Genomic DNA, 25,322 nt, shown 5'->3' on the forward strand with positions numbered 1-25,322 from the left:
GCGAGATCGTGACCTGGCTGAAGTCGGACGCTTAACCGACTGCGCCACCCAGGCGCCCCATCACATTCACTTTAAAATACTTAAATATATTCCTTACAATAATTTTGGAGGAAATAAGAGTATTCTGAAATCACGTTGTGGTACATATTCCTCCTTAAACGAGATGGGGGAAATCACTCCAAATAAAGTCTATAATAGAATGGGGAGGAACCACCTAGCTCCCTGTTTCCAAATTATGGTCCTCAGATTCTTAGAATCTTATCAACTATTTTAAATGTTTCAAAAAGGAGAGTGGAGATTTTATATTTACATGCCATTACACTTCTCCCAAAGATCTTAGCAGAACCTTTCTGTCCATATCATATCAGTTACTCCACTTTGACCAAAGACAATCAACCCCTCTGTTTGGCAGGCATAGTTAGTTATTGCAAAAATGAATAGTTATGATTTTATAAACAAAAAGGTTGGTAAACAAATGACTTAAAATGAGTTCTTGCTGGCTAACGTGTTGGGGAAAACAATCTAGATCACTGACCTGATGTTACAGATGAGACTCAATATTACACATTGAGTTGGTGCAGCCCACGATTGGCACTTAGATATACTGGCTCCTAATCCAACGCTTGTCGCTCCAATCCAAAATCAGTATTTGCATGGAGTTGGAAGGGGCCTACCTAAATAATAGCAATAATTAAAGAAGACCCTGGGTCTTTATTTATACATTCAATAGCCAGTTCCTGGCCTTACTATGTGCATGCTGTGGCCATGCTTGCCTTCGTTGGGGGATACAAAGGTGAGTGCGACAAATTCCTTGCCCTTAAAGAATTTAAAGCCCAAAGGAAATAATGTATTTGCATAAATAAGGAGTGCAAAGAATAAAATGGTAGTGTCTGTCAAAAAGATAAAGATGCTGCACTATCAAGGTTAAAGAAAATATGCGAATTAGACCCTCTGGGTTTCGGGTCAAAAAAAAATGCGTTAACATATTAAAAGGCATGTTCCATTCAAAATGCCCAGCTATACCAAATATTGGTCCCTGTTCACCCTTGAATGCAAATCCTTCTCTTTCTATCCTTTTAATTCCTGACATAAAAATCTTGTGTATCCTTAAAGTTCAGTTTCAAATATCAGCTGCTCTATGTGTTTTTCGTAATCATCTTGGTTATAAGCAACCTCTACAAACTCATGGAGCACTGAGCATTCCCACCTCATACACGGCACATTATTATCTAAAGTCTACTATTGCAGTTATTCATTTATAGGTATTTTGGTCCTGCCCACCTTTCTGACTTCGTATCTTAGAACTTTATCATATTCTCTCTACATTGAGCCCAAAATAACTAAACACTTTGAATTTCACAAGTATCTTATTTCCCATTTTCTTGCCTTTGTTCCTAATGTTCTTTCTTTCTAGAATGCCTTTCCTCCCCTTCACTTTCTCAGCATCATTTCCTCCAGCAAACTCTTCCTAAGATCCTACACAATTCTCCAATTTCCCTACCATGTCAGATGGGGTCTGACAGGAGGCAGAGCTGGCTGGTTGGTTGCACAAGGGCCAGGAACCCAGAGACAGATTTCCTCTTACCATTGCCACCATGAGTGAAAGGGAGGACAGGAGGTCATGCACCACAGGTAAATTCTGGAGTCAAAACGGAAATAAGTAGATAACGGGATGATCATTATAGAGGAGCAGCTCGGCAGAAAGGAGAAACCAAGAAACAGAGCTGAAGTGGGTGGTATAGAAAACTAGTAAGCCCAAGAGGAGGAATAGCAAAGTGAGCAAATGGTAAGTACCATCAGGTAAGAGCTTAAAGAACCCCTAGAAATGGTTTTCCAGTTTTCAGAATGAACAGTGTGCTTAAGTAGGAGAACTAAATGGTATGTGCCCTTTTTATATCCTTCTTCCAGGTTCTAGATGAGGATAACATAATCCTATAGCAATCTTTGGAATTCTAGAGTTTCTCCCAGAGATTCTTGGATCACAACTCTTTTATCAGCGTTGGCTAACTTTTGTGGCATGACAGATACCAGCAAGGAAAGTAGCTGGAAGAAAGTTGTTGCTGCTGTGACCAAGGAGGTATGGGGTTGCCCAGGGGTGTCCATGCAGTAAGTGGGAATAAGCAAAGTTTGCAGTTTTGAAGTAGGTGAGCAATGGAGTTTTGGTGACAAATGGAGGTTCTTCACAAAAATGACTTCAAGTCATCAAATTAGAAGGATTAGATTTCTATGATGCACAGTGGAAATGACATCAGCATTTCTTATTGAAGAATCTAGAAAATCAAGTAAAATCCTTCTTTTTAAGTAGCTCAGCTCAAGCAAGGTAAATATCTTTCCAGTATCAGAAAACCAAGACATTATATTCAGACTAAGTATCCTTCGATGCTATGCAAAGCCAAAGGTTAAAGACAAGGCAGGAAGATATTTAAATTCCAATCTGTAATTCATAATTAATTTGTAGAGAAAAGTGGCATTATTAGAAATGCTTCTAAAAATTTATCTGCTTAAAGAAGGTGGCTACATGGTATAAATGAGAGTGAACAGGAAATTATTCCAGGTTCAAATGCTTCCCAAGGCTGCCTCCGCCATTTTCAAGTTGTATTGGTTTTCTGTCAAATAAAACTAATGTGTGTTCATAAAAAGAATGACCTGCTTACTTGGTTACTGTTGTTAAATTCAACAGCATTAATAAAAGAGCTTGTGTGTGTAGACTAAAACTCTGCTATTTCAATCAGCTAAGTTCAATCTACTCATTAATTCCCTCAACATCTGTTGAGCATTCACCATGAGCCATGTCCTTACATCCAGCATGCATAAATTCAGACGAATAGTTATTACATTTGTCTTAAGCTTTGTTGAGTGGGATTCAATGGAAGGTTGACAAACAGACTCAACTTAGGTGGGACACAATTCAAGAATTAATTCATTCAACAATACATTCACCAAATATATACTGAGAACCTACCATGGGCCAGGCATTGTATTAACTAACAGGGATACATCAGTGGATACAATAGGCCTGATCCCTACTTCAGTGGCATTTACATCTGAATGTGGGGGTGTGAGGGTGGGGGGAGTGAGACAGAAATAAAGTAAAAAGAAAACCAAATGAATAAATGCAAACTGTGATAAGTGAGATAAAACCAAAAAAACCCACACAGGTGTCTGTGAAATCATAAGAGGGGCAACTAGCCTAGAGGGAGTGGTCAAGAAAATTTGCCCTGCAGAAGTACCCCTTCAACTGAGTCCTGAGAATGAAACAGAACCTGAGGGAGAGATCTGGATATGGCGAAAATGAATACTTCTGGCAGGTAGAAATATGGCCAGTCACTGGCAGAGAAAGCAGTCTTGAGATTTATCATGAACAGAGAGAGGGACAGAGATCAGAAGTTTAGGGATTGGTTATCAGACAGGAATCCAGCTACCGAAACTCTAAGCCAGGATGGAAGGCCAATTCTGGTTACAGATTGTGAGCTTTTGCTTGATCAGAAACTTGAAATAATGAAAAGGCTCTGGTCTTCCTCTAAAGACAGCTTCCCAGGATAGGCCTTCCTTAAAGAGACCAGTTCTATTAACAGTTTGATGCCCTCTATCTGAAATCCTGTCCTCAACCACCCAGAGGTTCTGAGAGCCCAAGCTGGCCAGGAGCATTACATCCCCTCTGCAGACGTGAAGCACACCTGGAGAATTCAAGTCCTTTGCAGGCTGGGAAAAGCTGGTCTTCCAGTAGCATGGTCCCTTTTCCACTGGTCTTTCCTTGGAGCCCACCATTAACTTTCTCCTTTTCCCTCTAGGATCTTGGGCAGAGGTTCTGACAATAGGGCACTCAGTACAGTCTTGTCAGACTAAAGAAAAAGAAAGCTCTGCAGGCTGACATTGCAAAACTCTAAAGCAGCACAAATATGACAAGCCCACAAAATGGCATATCAAGTACCTGCATATTTCAATAAGGGTTATTTTAAAGCATTCTGCACAAACAAATGGGTGACACTGGATGTGTTTATATGAGAAGAAGGAGAAATTTACTGTATTTAAATATGCAACTTTTGGCTTAACTAAGCACCGGAGCACATTCTCTCATGCTATATTTAGGCAGTGGGTTTCCATGTTTAAGGAATTATGAATTATTGAAAAGTACTTTGCAAAAATTTGGCAGCAATCCCTGAGCCACAGTCTGAATCAGATTTTGAAAGTTCTAATATTTCTTCAGTGTAAGTGAAAGAGTGCTCAAGAGATCAGGACACTAAATGAAGATTTTGTAATTAAATAATCAAGCCTCGTGAAATATGGAAGGAATATCAGATTAGAAGTGAAAAGACATGTATTCTTTTTCCAACTTTATCACATCGAAGACATAAAACCTTGGGTAGCAATTAATCCACTGAATCTCATTTTTCTCCTTTATAAAGTGGAGAAAACAATGTCTACTCTTCCCAGACTGTTGGCCAGGATAATTATAAGAAATGAATGTGAGAGAGGGAGAGAGAAAAAGATAGAGAGAATACATAGAAGCTGTAATGCATCAAAAATGTAGAGGATGATAACAGGGGTGCTATGAAGAGAGTATCAAAGACATAGTTCCTTTAATTTAATATTTTTAACTTCAGAGACAGTAACCCCGTCACACTGCTCTTCAGCTGATTTCAGGTGTACCCTCTGGGCATGGCAGTGCCTAAAGCAAATTACTTCTCTTGTAAACTCTTTCTTGAGTTCCACAAAAGTCTGCTTTTCTGGTAATCTCTCTGTTCCTTTCTTGACCCGTGTAAATCCATCTTTAATTCCAGAGTTTGACTTGAAATGTTTTCTGCTGGACCTGAGAATTCTACCTTCACTTCCAACTTCCTGGTGCAGGGACTTTCTGTCACTCTAGGTATCTGGACAAGTTCTGGGAAGCAGGTAGTTCCTTCCCAACATAACAACTTTCTCCTAGTTCTACCACCAAGGAAGTCTGTGCTTGTCTCTTGGCCTCGGTGTTTCCCAAGTTAGAGGTCAGACCTACTCCACTCTTCCTCTCAGCCATCTGCGGAGTGAAGTGGGGTGTCACACATAAGGTCCATGGGTGGCTGCCTGCAAGTCTCCTTCACCAGTTGAGAGACATGCTGTATAGCCTTAATTTTCTTTAGAGAGACCTTCTCCTCCAAAAAATCTTCCCTCATCATTTTGTAGTCCCAAACTAAGTCAAAGGGATTCAGCTGTTGAAGAACTGGGACTTGAAATCTCCATTGTTAAACACAGCATGTATGTATTTGTTTTCCATTCCCTTTTGTATCTGATTTTATGTCACTGCTGTCTCATTCCAATCCTATCTCAGATGAAAAAGACCATCCAAGATTTATCTCTGCATTAGATATACCATCATGGCACTATGACATTTAGATTTATATTCTTGTTCCATATTCATGATTGTTTTCCATATGAGCACTCAAATAGTGCTATCAATGGTCATTGTCAACCTGATTTTAAAGACAAGAAACTGTGATTGGCTGAAGATCACACGTCTCACATCGGTCACAGAGGTAACTGTGTCCTTGATTATGTCTCACTGTTCATGTCCTAAATATAAAAATATCTGATCAGTTTAAAAGACACTAGATAGGACCGAATTCCAAGACTATAATTTTGAAGAAAATGGTTGTTTTTTCATTAAATTCCTTTTTCCCTCTCTCCCCAACACTCCTCACATATGCATGCACTGATTTCATCAATTCCGCTTTTAAAATCAGTCAAATCTGGTCCAGAAACAAAACAATGAATTGAACCTGAATCAAACCAAGCCTCTACATCTAACTTCCAAATTACAAGAAATACAGGGAACTGAAGACATGTTACAGGAACTTACTGAGATGCAATCAACAAAACCAGTGTGGGATTCACAGGACAAAAGACCTGGTTTTTTCAACAAGGATAACAAAAAGCAAGGATAAAAACAGACAGATTGAGATGAACCTACAGAGTGAAAGAGATTTGAAGAAGTATGTCAAACGATTCCAAGATACGATTGCAAGATAAAGTCAAACGATTGCAAGACTTTATTTACAGCCTGATTCAAGCAAATAGACTGTAAAATAAAAAAGTGAGACAATTAGAAAAATTTGAACACTGCTTGATATTTGGTAACATTAAGAAAATATTAATATCTGAAGGGTGATCATTTTTCTTGTGATTATATTTTTAAAAGCAGCCTTATCCTTTAAAGATTTCTACTGATATATTGATGGGTATAATTACACAATGTTTGCTATTTGCTTCCTAATTATACGGCAATAGGGTGGAAATGGTAGGGTTAGAGAAAAAATGGCCATGATCTGATCATTGTGGAAGCTGGATGCTTATACAAGAGTGTTTATTATACTATTGCTCATATTTTTAGACATTTGAAATTTTCCACATCAAAATATTTTTGAAAGCCAGCGTAATAATTTACTAACCAGAGGACTAAATAAACATTCAGCATTTCAGCTGTCTGTGATGATGTAATGTAGACCTGGGTTGAACACGATATTTGATTTATTCTTTCCCTTATTTACCAAGAGCATAAAAACAGAAAGACCCACAGGTGTAATGCTAATGGGAGCCTTGCAGGATCTACACGCCACAGAAGGTATTTGCTTTGTGCTACACTACAAAGTGAGTGGAGAAGAGGCATACCACTGTCCTTTGATTTGAACAAGGGAGCTTACTTTCTTCTCTGTAAGAGGGACAAAGAAAAACGCAGCATAAAGATCCACAATTGCTTTGAAGTATGATGGCTTTGCTCTTGCTCTTCTGATCCCTGTGAGGAAGGGTGAGGGATCCTCCACACTAAGGGAAGATAAACTATTCCTAGAATTTATTAGAATGCCGTCTAAACAATTGAAATAGGAAGGGATATGAAGGGAACCTCCACAGTTTCTGTAATACTTTGTGTCTTTTAAAAAGCCTGGTAGGTCATGAAGGGAAAGAAATGAAGAGTATCAACATTCCCTTCCTTCTCCTTCTCTCCAACCAGCTCTTAGCAGCTACCACTTGTCTAAGTCCAACCACACAACATTAAGCATTTGGGCTTTTTTTTTTTTTTTTTTTTTTTTAGTTACTCTGGGTCCAAGAATTACTGCATGCCTCTGGCTGAGGTAGAAGACTGAGATTTTAGAGGAGGGTTCCTCTGAAACTCTGTGCAATTTTTGGTTGGTATATGGTGTATTGTTGGTATATAATCTATTACTTCTTATGTTTGGGAATCTACTACTTTGACACACAGTAATCCAGTTTTTAAAAATTGTGGTGACATATACATCATTTACCAGTTCAACCATTTTTGAGTATACAATTTAGTGGCATTAAATGCATTAACATTTTTGTGTAACCATCACCCAGTCATCTGTTTTTATCCTAGGCACTAATGGGACGTTTCTAAGAGGAAACTGTAACGAGGTAGGAATAAAAAGGAAGTTATAATGTATTTGACACAATAAATCTTCCCCTTGTCAGTATATGTTTTTAAAAACATCTATCGCTAACATATTTCCATCTATAAAATGTTATATGTCCACTAAAATTGTCCGGAAACAAATGGTCTGGAATTTACAAAAATTATGACAGACCTGGTACCTGAAGCTTGTTTGCAAGTGAATGTCTTTCTATAAGGCTACCTTTCAAACATGGCCCATATGTGTTTTGTCTACTAATATAAAAGGATGAATCTATTTTTATACAATAATAAAAAATAGCTAAGAATAAAAAAGTCTGATAGGATAAAACTTTAGTATTGGTATTGTTACATTTTTCTCCATTTTCCTTTTATGTTTTAATACTTTATTATAAAACAACATGTAGGGCTTCCTGAATTTGGTTTTACATGTAGCTTGAGAAGTAGAACCAATAAATAGCATTGGTATAATTTTGCACTTGGAAGCCAGGGACAGACTTTGACATGTATTGTGATTGACAATACCATGGAGAAGCTTCTTTCTCTCTCCTCTTACACTACCCATAGCACTGGATAGGCCCAAAAAAACACCAAAGATGTAATCAGATGAGTAAGTGTCATGTCTTAAAATGCAAACACTTGTGGAGAGTTAAGATATTTACTGCCACTCAGCTCTGTATAAGGAGATGTATTCTTTCTATGGCCAAGCTCATTCATTCCAAACATGAGGGCCATTGACTCTTTGGGGGCCACAAAAGTCAATTTTCCATAAATCTGTGTCTACACTAAGCCTTGAATGTAGAGTGAATAAATAGTATGTCTCAAAAACATATGTGCTACCCTATTTCAAATATATATAGATAGATAACATTGAGATGGACAAAATGTGAATTTGTTTAAAACCCAATGAAATCCAAAATGTCTTTGGTCATCATATATTTTTTTCTCTTTTTTTTTAATGTTTATTTATTTTTTTGAGAGAGAGGGACAGAATGCAAGTGAGGGAGGAGCAGAGAGGGAGACACAGAATCCGAAGCAGGATCCAGGCCCCAATCTGTCAGCACAGAGCCCAATGTGGGGCTCAAACTCACAAACCACAAGATCATGACTTGAGCCAAAGTTGGACGCTCAACCAACTGAGCCACTAAGGCACCCCAGTCATCATATATTTTCTTAATTGATGAATTAAGAAAAGTATAAAATCCTTCATGAAGGATGTCAAAATTTGGAAATTCCTTCTAATCATCTGGGAAGGTTGCACCTCATTCCTTTTACTGGTTGCATAATGTTCCATGATACGGATATACTGCATTTTAATCAGCCACTTCCATATCGGTAAGCTTTCTCTTTGGCCATTTGACCAAAGTTCCCTTGGCCAGTGCAAACAATGGTACAATAAACATCCCCCAGTACATGACCTTACAAATGGGCAATTTTTTTTTTCCTTGAGGTAGATTCTCAGGAGTGGAATTTCTGAGTTAAAGGGGAAGTGCATTTTAGGTTTTAATAGATGTTGCTCTGTTGCCTTTTAGAAAGATAGTGAAGCTCGAAAGTCCCACACACAGTGTGTATAAGAGAACCCCTTTCCCCACATCCCTACCAGCAGTGGGTTTTATAGCTCTTTTTAATGTTGTCAATCCAATAGATATAAAGTCATATTTCATCTTTATTTTCATTTGAATTTCTTTTACTGAACATGAATTCGAGCATCTTTTCATTATGTTTGTTGACCACTTGGATTTTGTTTTTTTGTGATTTTTTTTAAAATTCTAATCTTCTCTGCATTTTTCTATTGAACTGTTTGTCTTTTTCTTGTCACTCTATAAGAAGTCTCCACGTTACACAATTGTCCCGTGTCTGACGTTGCTCACTCCTACCTCTCAACTCACTCTCTGTCATATTAATCTTTTCTTTTCTCCACAGTAATTACCACTGTTTGAAATTATTTTGTTAGCTGTTTGTTTCTTGTCTGTCTCTCTCAACATAAATCTCATGAAAACAGAAAATGTCTCCTTTGCTCTTCTGTATCCTTTGTCGATGACAGAGCATAACACAGGATAGGCCCTCAACAATATTTGTTGGCAAAACAAATAAATGAATGGTGGCCAAAGAGTTATACATAGATTCATACAACATAATGCTTGATTCAAGGTACTATGGAATTGAGAGAAGAGTAAAATGAATTGTGAATTAGAAGATAGGTGGTGATTAGGTGGTAGAAATCTTACATGTTAGGTGAAGGAATTTTCACATTTTTTTACAGGAAATGTGGAGTCATCAAAAGCTTTTCAGCACGGGGGTGACACAATGAAATTTATGATATAGGAAGAACACTCTGGTGGCAATGCCATGAATTAATTATAAGGGGAAGAGAAGTTTTATTAGTAATGGTCCTTCTCACAGCTCTAAAATAACTTGTGCCAAACCAGTCCAAGTGTATTTTATGGACAGCATCTTTAATAGAACTAGCAGAGTCAGCACACATTTCCCAAATCAGATGACAGAACAGACACTCTAAATTTTATCCATTATCTTTTGCTAACCCAATTCTTTATGCTAAAGGATAAAAATCATATGAGTTGCATTAATTTCCTCAATAAAGTGGATGCTTAAATTGATTGAGAGTTATGTTCATTTTCTGCCAAATTATATCAGCCTCCTCTCATAATCCAAAATTTCTGAAAATGTTTCTGAGGAATTTTGTGTGCCAAGTACTGTGCTTGACCTATACTTAAAGTGTGTTTAAGATTCATTAGTTAGATTGGCATTAGGAAATACCATCACCTGGTCTTAGCCTGTCACCTTCCCTAGCAAGGGTCAATGTATATGCATGGTAAAGTTTTACCTGTATTAAGCCAAGACAAGGGGAGATATTTGTCTTCTTCTTTTGTTAGTTTAATAAATCTCAGAGAATACTCTTTGGCGTGAATTTTCCAATCTGAACTGGATATTGATCAACTAAAGTGGTTATTTGGCACATCTCCCTTTGGACAGGTGGTAGTTTTATCTTCAAGCATCATTTGATTCTCCTTGCATGATTAAAGAATGGCTCCTCTGATGAGGTGAACCACACTTTATTGACAGACTATAATATAGTTAAAAGGACATGGCTTTGGCATCAGATATAACTAAATTCAAATCTCCACTGTGCTACTTACTAGTTGAGCAATATTCATTCAGTAAATGTTTGGGAACTATTTTATACCGATTATTGGTCTAGACTCTAGAGCTTGAAAAACTCTGACTGTAAGGATCCAGCAGTTTAGCAGGAGGGATAGACAAGGAAATCAACCTTGTATAATAGAGGAAGGAACTAGGAACAAAAAGATAATCAGAGAGGGCAGGTGAAAGAAAAGACACCCAGACCAAGGCAACATAAGGAACAAAAGTATAAATGCATGCCTAGGAATGATATGCTTGGTGACTCAAAACACTGAACTATGGCATATTAAATATAAAACTCTGTGAGAACAAACGACTTGTTTGTTTTCACCACTGTAATTCCTGGCACCCAGGGCAGAGCCTGATACATACTTGCAGCACAATAAATATTCAGTGAAAAAATAAATCCCCGTGGGGCACCTGCGTGGCTCAGTCGGTTGAGCATCTGACTTTGGCTCAGATCATGATCTCATGGCTCCTGCGTTTGAGCCCCGTGTCAAGCTCTGTGCTGACAGCTCTGAGCCTGGAGCCTGCTTCAGATTCTGTGTCTCCCTCTTTCTCTCTGCCCCTCTCCTGCTCATGCTCTGTCTCTCTCTCAAAATAAATAAACATTAAATTAAAAAAAAATTTTAACATATATATAATTTTTAAATATATATTTATATATACAAATTTTAAATATTATATATATATGGTATATGTATATACCATATATATGGTAAAAGATGTGTTGGAAAGTGGTGAGAGATAAAGGTGGGGAAACAGGCACCAGGCAGATTATGGTTGGGGTTGTATTCCAAGATGAGAAATGTTAATTTTTATTCTATACCCAAGTATTTTCCAAACTTGGTTAAGAATTAGAGTCATCTGGACTAACAGACACATGAAAAAAAAATGCTCAACATCACTCATCATCAGAGAAATACAAATTAAAACCACAATGAGATACCACCTTACACCTATCAGAATGGTTGATATTAACAACTCAGGCAACAACAGATGTTGGCGAGGATGCGGAGAAAGAGGATCTCTTTTGCACTGCTGTTGGGAATGCAAACTGGTGCAGCCACTCTGGAAAACAGTATGGAGGTTCCTCAAAAAATTAAAAATAGAATTACCCTATGACCCAGCAACTGCACTATTGGTATTTATCCAAGGGATACAGGTATGCTGTTTCAAAGGGGTACATGTACCCCAATGTTTATAGCAGCACTATCAACAATAGCCAAAGTATGGAAAGAGCCCAAATGTCCATCGATGGATGAATGGATAAAGAAGATGTGGTATATATATATGCAATGGAGTATTACTAGGGAATCAAAAAGAATGAAATCTTGCCATTTGCCGCTACGTGGATGGAACTAGAGGGTATTATGCTAAGCGAAATTAGTCAGAGAAAGACAAATATCATATGACTTCACTCATATGAGGACTTTAAGACACAGAACAGATGAACACAAGAGAAGGGAAGCAAAAATAATATAAAAACAGGGAGGGGGACAAAACATAAGAGAGACTCTTAAATATGGAGACCAAACTGAGGGTTGCTGGAGGGGCTGTGGGAGGGGGGGGGGATGGGCTAAATGGGTAAAGGGCAATAAGGAGGAAATTTGTTGGGATGAGCACTGGGTGTTATACACAGGAGATGAATCACTGGAATATACTCCTGAAATAATTATTGTACTATATGCTAACTAACTTGGATGTAAATAAAAAAAAAAAAAAAGCATTAGTCATCTAAATTCTGGATCACCTGGTAAAAATACAGATTCCAGTCCTCTTCTCATAACCAAACCTAAGTCTCTAGAAAAGAGGTCAGGAAATCTGTATTGTAGTTAGTACTGATGTGATTCTACTGATTATGTGTTTGAGGACACTGAGTAAGGCAAAAGAGTATGAGGGTCTGATCCAAGACTACAGGATTAATAGAGGAAATGAGTAAACAAATATATCATATGCTGATTAGGTTGACTTGTCAAAACCCAGTGATCATTCGAGAACAGTAATGAGAGAGGCATCTAAGTTTCCAATTTGGGTCCCTGGATTAAGTTGTTGTCAAGAAATAGAGTAAAGAATGCCAGAAGAAAAACTGGTTTGGAAGAAAAGATAATAATTTTAGACAAGTTAAATTTGAAGTGCTTGTTGTAAAACTGGGGGTAAGGTCCATAAGGTATGAGATAAATGGAACTGGATCTTAGGAGAAAAATCTGAGCTTAAGTTATACAATGGGAGAGATCAGTTTTTAAAAGATGTAATGTCATCATCTGTTCAGATTGTCCCAATAATTCATGCTATGAAATCTTGCCATATGGCATGGCTCCAATGGTGTCCTGGCAAATGTATCAACTGGCTTTCAAGGGTGGGGGGTGGGGAAGCCCTAATTTGTAGCATTTGTCAATTTTTCATGTTGTGAATACCCCCACCATGGCAGTTTTCAAGCTAGCAAACACATCACTGAATATGAGATTGGGAAGGCATGTGCACAATTGGTTCTCATCAGTGAGTAGAAATGGATTTCAGCACACAATTGCATAGTCCCCTTTGCCCCCTCCCCCAGAAATGCACCCTAATGAGTCCTTACTCTAGTAAAAAAAAAAAAATTCCATGCTAGCAATAAACAGAATACAATAAGAAGTCAAGCTCAGTACATTCAAGTAAAGTGATTTCTTCCCAAACATCCCATCTGTTCTTCACAACCTTTCCTAGGTTGCCACACTCTGCTCAGTGCCAGCTGGCACTCCCAAACAGCTGGATAAAATCATTACTCATTGTCCAGATGTGTCATAATTCAGTCAGATCTGGCTCCTCTCTAACTCTATGGCACCTCCAACCTTCATCAGAGGAATTAGCTTAAGTGACCATTCTAGATCCACTGATTTAGGGCTCAAGTTCCAGGATTGTTGGATTCAAACGGCTAGCTACTGGTTAGGCTTACAACTCCTAGGTTCCCCTCACCTGCCTCACTCACTTTCCCATCACTATTTGGCTGAGAAAGTTCCACATCATTCATTTCCCTCCTACCAAGCCCTTTGGTAAAGAAGCCTTTGTAATCACTTCCTGAAGGTGGAGGGGGGTAGATTGAGATGAGACAAAAGTTCAATAACTGGCTCTGCTTGTAATTAGTTCATGCTTTATAAAGAGACTGCAATTCTCTCTGATGTTATCTGACAGGCAGGCAGAATATGTCTGATGTTTACCAAAATCTCATATCACAGTATCTCCACACTGCTTGTCTTTAGGACACAGCTAACAGATTATCTTTGCTTGGGTGCTTGTTGTGTGATATACTGTAATTTTCTTTCAGCATTTTAGAGATAGAATTCCTTTTTTTAAAATCTCAGATGTATCATTTCTTTTAAGACATCAGCTGACAGACTATTGATTCTTTTAAAGCGTCATTTCTTTTGGTAGCTACTTTTAAGGCTTTCTCTTTGTGATTATTTCAGCAGCCTTATTGTGATGCGTCTCTGTGTGGTTTTCTTGGTATTTATCATATGGTGGTTCAAAGTACTTCTTGAATCTATGGCTTGACTTTTTGCATCAGTTTTGGGAAATTCTCAGCTATTATCTTTTCAAGTATTGCTTCTTTTTATCCCTTTCTTTTTCTCCTCCTGCACGTGACTCCAGTTATACTTGTGTCAGACTGTTTTACTGTCCCACATATTACTTATGCACTTTTTGTAATTTTCATGGTTTTTTTCTCTATGTTTTAGTCTGGATACTTTCCTTCTGACCTTTCTTCCAGTTAATTAACTCACTCTTCAGCCCCCTCTAATCTGATATTAAACTCGTCTATTAAGTCCTTGGCTTCTATTATTGTATTTTGCAATTTTGTAACATCAGTTTATTTTATTTTTTATTAATTCCTGTTATCTGCTGAAATTCTCCACTTTGACATCTATATTCATGAACATCCATATCAGATAATTCTAATAATTATAAGTCTGTTCATATTGTATGCTTTGATTTTAGTCATATCTTGGTTTCCTAAGTAATTTTTTATTGAATGCACATCATTGGTCACATTTTATTGAATGGCATTATGTCTTAAAAAAACTGTTATCTTCTTCCCAAGAGGATTTATGTTCACTTTGGGCAAAAAGTTAGAGTAGCACCAGCCCATCTTGATCTGATCAGGAATTAAACATACTCAAAGCTGGATTTCAGACGTTGAAAAGTCTTACCTAATTCGGGTTCTCTATTACTCCTAAGATGTAGCCATTTGGGAGCTTTGACTAAAAGCTTAATATGTTTACAAGAGCTCGGAACCCTATATATTGTCTTCCTAGCACTATGAGACTGCAAAAAGTAACTGCTTGGCTTCATAGCCTCTCAGCCTTCAACCTCTCATGAAAAGACAAATACTTTGGTGTGAAAAAGCAATATGGAATATCAGATTCACTATTCTGTGTTTCTCTTCACTCTGGGGTCTTGAGTCATCAAATCCTTATATTGAAACTCGAATATATGTATGTCTCTCTGCCCTATGAAACTGAGGAAAGTTCTAATCAACTTCCTTGCCTTTAGGTACAACTTCCTGAGCTTCATAGCTTTTTCTGCCATGCAGTTTATGAATCAAAAAATAAGAGGAATAATGGCACGAAATTTTGGACTTGCCTCAGTATATTCTCTTCTCTCTGAGAAATTAGCCACTCAAGTCCTTGATTTATTAATAGCTCTTCGGTGCCTTCAAATTGATTTTCTGCTCTGCTTTATCCAGGTTTTTTTTTTATGTTTATTTATTTAATTTGAGAGGGAGAGAACACAAGCAGGGGAGGGGAAGAAAGAGGGGGAGAGAGAGAATCCCATGCAGGCTCTGTGCTGTCAGCTCAGAGCCCAATGTGGGGCTTGAACTCACAAATCGTGAGATCGTGACCTGAGCTAAAATCAAGAGTCTGACACTTAACCGACTGAGCCACCTAGGTGCCCCTTATCCAGGTTTTCTAGTTGTTCTCTGAAGAAGGTTGTTTGGCTATAAGGTAGTTCATCATAAGCAGAAATCCAAGATAGTGAAAAGTAGCGTGAAAACAAAGGACTTGCTCTTTCACATGAAATGAGGTATGAGAGTTGAATTAACGATTTGGCCTGAGCTACAAGAAGGACTGTGTTACAGGTTATGGGTTTGGAAAGAGCACATGAGAAGAAGGGTTGGCAGGGGACTATCAGGAGTAAATTTTGAGATGGTAGCTAAAAAAAATTAAGAGTGGATATCCAAGAAGGATTTTGGAGTATGAGTCTGGAGTTCAGAGAAGAGGTACAGCCTGGAGATATAGATTTGGAAATCATGAGCATATGGATGGCATTTAAAACCAAGAAAGTAGGTGAGGTCACCAAATGTATGAGTGTTGATAGAAAAGAAAAAAGATCTAAAGAGTAAGTCTGGGGAATACTAACATTTATGTAGGTGTCAGGGAGATGAGAAGAAACCAGCAAAGGAAAATAAGAACTTAAAACAAGAGAGATTAAAGAAAACCCAGGTGAGCGAGATGTCCTGAAATCCAAATAGAGAAGCTATTCCAAGGAAAGGATAATAAATAGTATGTCAAATACTACTGAAAAACCAAATCAGATGACTGAAAAGTAACCTTTGGATCAACAACATGAAGTCATTGCTGACATTATGGGAGTCATTGGAAAGGTGGGAGTAAAAGTCTAATTACAATAAAATCAAGATAAAAACGGTGACAACGGGATATTAATTTTTGCTTTCTATTTTATTGGACTTTCCAAAATAATCTCATCTAAAATTCATCTTATTTCTTAGAACAGATTACATGATCGTGTATTCACAAGGCACTGATTCTTTAAGCATACCTCCTTCAATGTCATCTTCAATACCTGTTCATGGCTGAAGACATGTTTTGCCCTAAAATAGTTAACAGTCACATGTATGATGTAAAGATTTTCTATGGTTTCCAAATTCCCCAAGCTATTATCTGGGCCCTTGGGCAATACTGAACAGTAATGAAAAGAAAGTTACTTCTAGAACATGTACTACAACAAATACTTGTCCCATGAGGCTCTTCAACAGTTGCCTCTGCTTTCTCAATTCTAGACTTGCCCACACACAAATAACTCTTTTGAACTTTGGGGAAAAGATGGAATGTCCTTGAACCTAACAATTCTGACACATGCATCATACTCTTCCCTTCTTCCTCTAGATAATATTTATTTTCTGAAATAAACAAAAATGAAGAGTGGTAAACTCACTGATTTCTTTTCACGTTCACCCTTCAAATATCCACCACTAAGATAAGCCCCTAGAAGACCATGAAAATTTATCCTCCTTCTAAACGTCTGACTCAATATTTTATATATTCAGGGTTCAAGGTTATTCTGGAGATCAGAATGAGAAACTGCCTTCATTCCATCTCTAACAACAAAGATGCCATTTTATGTGATTACTCCCTATCATACTTTCCATTAATTGTCTCCACAATAGATTATGTGGTATATTGCTCAGGATATGCTAACCACTGGAACAAACATACCCCAAGTCACTGAATGTTATCAAGTATTTTCTTGCTTAAATAAATTCCAAGGTGGACATTCCTGGTCAGGTGGTTCTCCTGGGCAGCTTTTCTCCAAGCAGCATCTCAGAAACCCAGGCTGCTTCCATCTTGTGGCTTTAAGGTACCCTCGACATCTTTAGTCAACAGATAAAGGGAAAAGAGAAAGGTTTGCACATAGAGTTTTGTGGCCAGTCCTGGAAATAACATGCATCACTTCCACAACATACCATTGCCCAAATGCTGGTCATGTGATTTTAAACTAAGTTCAAGGGAAATGGAGAAACACATTTTTTCTTGTGTACTCAAGAAAAGGAAATATGACTGCTGAGCATTTAGTCAGTCTCTACTATAGACTTCCTTCTGGCCATTAAATACTTATCATACTCTTCCTTTTATCTGCAAAGTACACTCACCCCCTCGCTAATAGGAACAACCCAAAGTCACACTCCATCATTACGTCTAGTTTAGAGTTCAGGATCTCCAGACGATACACAGTCCTTCCAGCAGGACTAGTTATGGCTCCCCATGCTCTGGTAACCTGTGAATTAAAAGATAAGCTTTCTGTCCACCACCACCACACACACATACACACACACACAGCCAATATGCAATGTTGGAACTGAGGCACTGTAACAGTAATAAACACCCCCATTTACAAAAGGAACAAATGGAAAAGCCTAGAAGTCAAGTCCTTTGGGTAGAAAATGTGAAGGACCTGAAATGGTGGTAGGAAAAGATGTTTGGTAAGGTTTTTCTCATGTTTTCTAAGTGGAATGTCCCTTCCCTGTCCATCCTCTGTGGCTCTGGCTCCATCCTTTGTGAGCTTCACCTTGTCCGTTATTCTCTTCGGCCACATGTGAAGGGGGAGAGAGGGCATGCCATTTGGGAACACTGGAAGTCAGCCTAAAGTTTATGGAAATGTGGAGCTCCAATGGTTGTTCGAAATCTGAAATGGCCAAAACTGATGCTTTTGTTTGTTTAGTTTGCGGTTTACTTGGAAATATAAGTTTCTCAAAAGCTTAATAGTCTTCTGATCAATTTGCTTCCCAGCAGTTGTATGTGCCAGAAACCACCTTCAAAGATTTCCCCTAGACATAATTCTCAAATACGTTTTATCTCTCTGCTTTTTGCCACCATTCTGATCTCTCTCAATTTAATAATAGGCTATCTTGAGACTGTAACTTTTGAATGGAGAATATCCATCCTTAAACTGATCTTTTTTGTGAATCACTTGATTCACCTGAAAATATTTACTGAGCTGCAAGTGTTCAAAATTTGTTTTTTTCTTTTAAATTCCATTTCCCACAGTTCAGATTCTACAAACAGCTGACTTTTCAACTTTGCAGAACTGCATTTCCAGACTCTCTCTATTCCCTTTCATTTATGCTTACAAACTTAGACATTTCTTTCTCAAGCTTTTTCTTGGCCAAACACAGCCAATAAAAACCCCACACCACTAGAGTTATGTTTCTCATTCCTTCTCCTGGAGTTCAATTCCAATAGGCACATGTTCTACCTTCCAAGCATACATAGGGAAAAGTTTTACAAAATGTCTTACCACTGCATAATAAGATTACCATTTTTCCAGCTGCCAATTTCAGTTTCCTTACTGACCATGGCCAATTGCTAAGCCAATAACATATATTTCAAATTTTTGTTATGAAAGAACACCACTTCAACATATAAACATTTGTATTTGAATAGGTTAACTGCTATAGCAAATGCCCCAAAATCTTACTGGCTTAATGTAATAAAAATATTTTTAAGTCCACTGTGAGTACTCTTGGTTGGGTGGTTCTCTTGAGTGGTTATCCTGCAAACTGATTTAGTAATCAAGTGCTTCTATCTCATGGCTTTGCCATTTTACAAGTTCAAGGTAATCCTGGAATAATCTGGCCAGTAGTTTGGGGAGGTAAGAGTAATGTAACCAGAGGATTTATGACCATGCCTAAAAACTATATACATAAATTCTGTACACATTTATTTTTCCAGAACTCTGTCACATAGCCCCAACACAGCATCCAAGAATTCTGGAAAATAACGTCTTACCATGTGCCCAGGAAGAGGTAACAGGATTGGTGAGCATGTAGCCAGCTTTGAAGCATACGTAGCTAAAACCACAGATTAGTCCAATATTGGCAAGCAAGGATTATCCAATTCTAAAATATACGGCAGAGACATACAGAAAACTCAGCCCAAACCCTGAAATTGTATTTAATTAATATATTAGCTAAATGCATTGAGAATAGAGGCACATGGGTGGCTCAGTAGGGTAAGCATCTGACTCTTGATTTCGTCTCAGGTCATGATCTTACGGTTGTGAGATGGAGCGTGGCACAGAACCTGCTTAAGATTCTGTTTCTCTCTCTCCTTCTGCCCTTTCCCCACTCGCTCACATGTGCTCTCTCTCTCCCAAAAAAAGAAAGGAAGAAAGAAAGGAAGGAAGAAAGAAAGAAAGAGAAAAGAAAAGAAAAAGGAAAGGAAAGGAAAGGAAAGAGAAAAGAAAAGAAAAGAAAAGAAAAGAAAAGAAAAGAAAAGAAAAGAAAAGAAAAGAAAAAGAAATGCATTGAGAATGTACTATTTTCCAGGAATTCTTCCAATTCTTTTATACTTAATCACTGGTTCTTAAAATAATCCTGTCAGATGGTTGTATTATTATACACATTGCATAGATGAAGAAACTGAGGCACAAATGGATTAGGCCTCACAGCTAATAAGTGGCAGGAGCAGAATTTGACTCAAGCAGCCTGGTTCTAGAGCACAGAATCATCCATTATAATATTCAGCCCTTTCTGATTTATTCATGAACTTCTCAGTTAGTAAGTTTAATACACTATTGACTAATGGCATATTGTCTCTTCTCCTCTCTGACCTAGAGAGCTATTTTCAGCCTTGTCTGTCCATTTGTTTGCACTGATTCTCTAGGACCTAGTCTTTTTTTTTTTTTGAAGGTCTATTTATTTATTTTTTAAAGTGCAGGGGGCGGGGAGGAAGAGAGAGAGTGGAAGAGGTGCAGAGAGAGAGGGAGATAGAGAATCTGAAGCAGGCTCTGCGCTGTCAGCTCAGAGCCTGATGTGGGGCTCAAACTCATGAACTGTGAGATCATGACCTGAGCTGAAGTTGGACGCTTAACGAACTGAGCCACCCAGGTGCCTGTAGGACCTAGTCTTAATGCATTTCTGTACTGTCCTACAACTGTGTTGTGGAAATTTTGGGAATAGAGGTTATCATCAAGTCTATAGAGTGAAAAAGGAAGAGGATAAAGGGAAAATACAAGCAGCACATTCATTTACAGGGTAGTAAGGAGAAAAATCCAGCCCACACCTAACATTCGTCAGGCCTAGGACAAGAATACAAAGGCCCACATTCCATGTCTAATACTTAAAAGTTATGAATTAAGCCAACACAATGGTAAATGAAACACACTTCATCCTTCTACCTTGAAAAATATATTATCATAACATTCTGGAATGCTAAATTGAATTTAGAATTTTTGGACTCAGAATTCCATGCTAGAATATGGTGCTTTGGAAAGGAGATGGAGCCTGTGCCCCACCTTCTTTCTTTTCTCATCCTTGGATCTATCCTATACTACAAGAAACTGCTTGAGCACACAGTTGGGTCCCCTAGCATGCACATTTGAGCTTTGTCCATATCACCGTAGCAAATACTCACCCCTGTGTCCATCAAAAGGATGATCCAGGAATAGAAGTCTGGATGGGAAGTCAGCCTGTGATAGTTAAATAGAAAACTCCTGGGTCCCGAGTATCCAGACTAGGTAGAGGTGGTAGAGGTGGAACATAGATTCCGAGTGAGCACATCCCCTTGGCCTGAGTGAACCTTCACACTATGGTGAAGGGTATACCATAGAAGGGCCAGAGCAAGACTCTGAAGAGTAGGACTGAAATCCCTGATTTTCCCTCTGACCACAAAAAAGTAATATGGATTTGATTTATTTTCCTGCTTCTGGCAGAGGCTTGAATTACAAATAATGTTAAAGAAGTTCTTTAGGCAGAGGAAAATGATACCAGATGATAACTTAGAACTACACTAAGGAGTATAGCACCTGGGTGGCTCAATCAGTTAAGCATCCAACTCTTGATTTTGGCTCAGCTCATGATCTGATGGTTTGTGAGTTCAAGCCTCACATCGGGCTCTATGCTGATGGTGCAGAGCCTGCTTAGGATTCTCTCTCTCTCCCTCTCTGTCCCTCCCTTGCCTGTGCGCTCTCTCTCTCTCTCTCTCTCTTTCAAAATAAATAAAATAAACATTAAAAAAAGAACTACACAAAGAAATGAATAATACCAGAAATAATAAATATGTGGGAAAATATAAAATATATTTTTCTCATATTTAGTTCCTTAAAATAGAATTGACTATTTAAAGATATACAATGAAAACATTAATCTACAAAAAGCTAGAGTGGTTATTTTAATATCAGACAAAGATTTCAAAACAAAAAAATATTTTCAGGAATAAAGAGAAATATTTCATAATACTAAAGGCACTAATTTACCCAGAGGACATAATAATCCTAAACTTAATGCACATACTAACAGAGCTTCAAAATACATAAAACAAAGTTGGCAGGACTGAAAAAGAAAAACAAACAAATTCACAATAATAGAATTGAAAAGGGAAATAAACAAAATCAGTATCACAGTAGCAGTTCGCAATGCTCTTCTATCAATACTGATAAACAAGTGGACGAAAAATTTAAAGGGACTAAAATTACACAAAGTATGTTCTCTGATTATAACAGAATTAAACTAAAAATGACTGGCAAACAGCATTTAGAAAGAATTTTAGCATTAAATGTTTATATTAGAAAAGAATGTGTGTCAAACAATCTAAGATTCCATTTTTTAAAAACTAGAAAAAGACAGTTCAGTGAAACAGAAGAGATGCCAGAAATAAACCCACAAATTTTTGGTCAATTGATTTTTGACAAAGGGCCAAAGTAGTTCAATTTGGAAAGGACAGAATTTTCACCAGATGGAGCTAGAACAATTGGATATATGTGCATCTATATCTATATCTATATCTATATCTATATCTATATCTGTATCTATGTCTATCTATATATTTCTATATCTATATCTATATCTATGTCTATCTATATCTTTCTATCTACCTATAACTATATCTATATCTATATCTATATCTGTATCTGTATCTATATCTATATATCTCATGATCCTCAACTCCCATTGAAATAAACCATACACCTAAATGTTAGATCTAAGCCTACAAAACTTCTAGAAGAAAATGTAAGAGAAAATCTTGTATCTGGAATATTTACAAACTCTTACAAATCAATAAAATAAAGAAAACAACCACTTTTTTAAACGGGCAAAAGATTTGAACAGAAACACTGTCAAAGAAGAATGACATGTGTACATAAGAAGGTGCTCAACTTCATTAATCATCAGGGAAATGCTAAGTAAAACCACAAAGAGTTTCCACAACACATTCACTAGATCAAAAAGGCTGAGTACTGGCAAGAAATGTGGGGAGATGGGAGCTCTCATAGATTGCTCACAAACGCAAGACGATATCAACCACTTTGGGAAACTGTTTATCATTTTCTTACAAACATCCACTCACCATATGATTCAAGTATCTTTTTGAAGATATTTACTTACCTACTTTCAGATGTTTACTCCAGAAGAATAAAAAACATGTCCACACAAGGACAAGTGTTTACAGCATTTGTTCATAATAGCTCAAAACTGGAAACAACATAAATGTCTACTGCTTGGCATTTGAATAAAAATAACCTTATGCTACTCAGCTATAGAATATAACAAACAACTGATGGGAAACAATATAGATGAATCTCAAAACCACTATGCTAAGTGAAAGAAGCCAGATACAATCTTTTGCCTAAATACTGTATAGTTTCCATTTATATACAATTTAAAAAGATAAAACTATGACAGAAAGTTTAATTGTTGCCAAGGACCAAGAGAAGGGGGAAAAGATTGATTCCAAAGACGCACAAGGACATTTTGGGCATGATGGAAATGTTCTATATCATGATCATGGTGGTGGTCACACGTCTCTATATATATTATCAAACCTTATCAAATTGTACTCTGATCATTAATGAATGTTATTGTACATATATTATATCTTAATATAACTGATATTTTTAAATGTGCAGATGAAGCCCAGGGAAAAGATCCCTCTTGCCTAAGGGCCAGCAATGAAAATAGTCTAAGGGCAAGTCTAGGGCAATTGCCTCAAGTCTAAGGGCAGCAGTGAAAATAAAAACTAGTAAAAGAAGCTAAAAATGTATAATTTGTAAGGTGAATAGAGACCCTGATCACTGTGTTCATAAAAGCCTAGGAATAACAACCGCCATTACATATCAATAACATCTAACATTGAATGAGGGTTTCTGTTTCGTATTTGTTTTTGAGATGGTCAGTCAAGCAGAGCCACAAGAAGAGACAGAGGAGAGGCTCAGGAAAACAGAGTTTGTAATACTCACAGGTCCTAGAGACAGGAGACAGAGCACACCACCCAGCACCATTATGGAGAAACTCCAGAGTAGTCAGGAGGCAGCAGACAAGAAGTGGAGAGCACTTAGGCCATGGCCTCCATTGGGGTTTCTGCAGGAAAGGTGAAGAATGGTAAATAGTTTAGGACCGGCCAATTTAAATCATTGTAATGGGCTTGGGGCAATAGGGGTGGTCTCTACTTATCTAGTACCTGGCTCTGGGATAATTAAGGGAGAGGAATATTGCCTCCTGTGTGCAGGGACCGGATGCAGGAGGTGTGGCTCTGGGTTGGTTTATATATCAAGGCCATGCTCTTTACTAGGCCCTCGGTGACCTGTAAGAATTGGTTAGCCCAGGGAGAAGCAGTCTCTCCCCAACCAGGAAGGTTTTATTATTAAGATGTCAAAACAGGACACCATGCAGAAATAAAATACATACATATTTTCTATACCATGAACACTCTTCAACTTCTTGAATTAACTCTTTTAATCTTGATAACAGCCATGATAGTGAGTCAAGTTCTTTAATGAGGGCACGGGCAGCAAGATGAAGACCACAGTGGCCTACGGTTTTGGGCTAATGCAGGTGTTTAGCTATTGGAAGGGTACAGATTGCTGTCCATTAAGAATGAACTAGGAGTAGTGAAGAAGCAAAAACAAAGACTTTCTAGCAGACAAAGGCTAGAGATGTTGGCTATGAAGAAACCCAGTGATACAGAATTGCAATCAAAGATTTGTTTCTTTAGGTTCTGAAGGTACTGAGATCTTTTTAAAAAGAAATTTTAATGTTTATTTTTGATAGAGAGAGAGAGAGAGAGAGAGAATGACAGAGCATGAGCAGGGGAGGGACAGAGAGACAGGGAGACACAGAATCTGAAGCAGGCTCCAGGCTCTGGTTGTCAGCACAGAGCCCGACATGGGGCTCAAACCCAGGAACCGTGAGATCATGACCTAAGCCAAAGTCAGACACTTAACCAACAGAGCCACCCAGGTGTCCCTAGGTTCTGAGACTTTTAACATGTTTATACAATAAGAGAAGGAAGCTGGGAAGATACAGATATTGAAAATATAGGTGGTTTGGGGGTATTTGATGAAAAAGGATACCTTAACCTATTTCTTGATCTGCAAAAAATAGTAAGCATAATCCTAACTGCAAAAATTTTGAAGATGAAATGCAATAAACTATGGCACATTTCACATATATTTCAGCATAAAGCATTGTTCAATAAATGACCATTTTATTTATTCCACCTTTTTTTCTTTTAATATCACACCACTACATGCTCCTTGAAGTTCAAACCAGCTGCAAAATGTAAACTGGCTATAACTTTGCCTCTTCAAGTTTTTCTATGAATCCTTTTAAAAACAGTAGGGACTGGGGGAGCCAGAGAACTTTCAAGTAAGTTCTTGAGAACCTGATAGGTGTCAATGGCCAGATCCAGATGCTGAATAGGAAATGAAGGATGGGAACAAATGCAATGCTTTTGGGGAATAAAGAGAAAGAGAGGAAAAGAAACTGAAATAAGAGAACACCACATTAAGCCCAAGGAAGAGAATTTATTGAGTTTGCTATTGGAAGAGAATAACCGATACTTTCATCTCAGATGATTATGACATTAAACTAAACAGGCAAAATGTTGTAAGCATCCCTGATTGCCTTCCATAAGTGGCATTAGCGATGTAAATCAACAAAGCAGATGAACTAGGTGGGATTAACTGAACTATAAAAATGAGGGTAAGA

At 37.7% G+C, this 25,322-nt stretch overlaps 1 long non-coding RNA gene across 1 annotated transcript in view; it reads right to left on the reverse strand.

The window, feature by feature from the left end:
* LOC121039812 (uncharacterized) overlaps nt 1-25,322 on the reverse strand; it is a 114,727-nt gene that overhangs the window by 67,075 nt on the left and 22,330 nt on the right. Inside the window, exon 3 of the long non-coding RNA XR_005795008.1 lies at nt 23,573-23,693. This is a non-coding gene — a long non-coding RNA (uncharacterized LOC121039812). The remainder of the gene's footprint in view (nt 1-23,572; nt 23,694-25,322) is intronic.

This window comes from Herpailurus yagouaroundi, unplaced genomic scaffold (genome assembly GCF_014898765.1).
Source record: "Herpailurus yagouaroundi ecotype Mexico unplaced genomic scaffold, PumYag 181, whole genome shotgun sequence".
Taxonomy (NCBI): Eukaryota; Metazoa; Chordata; class Mammalia; order Carnivora; family Felidae; genus Herpailurus; species Herpailurus yagouaroundi.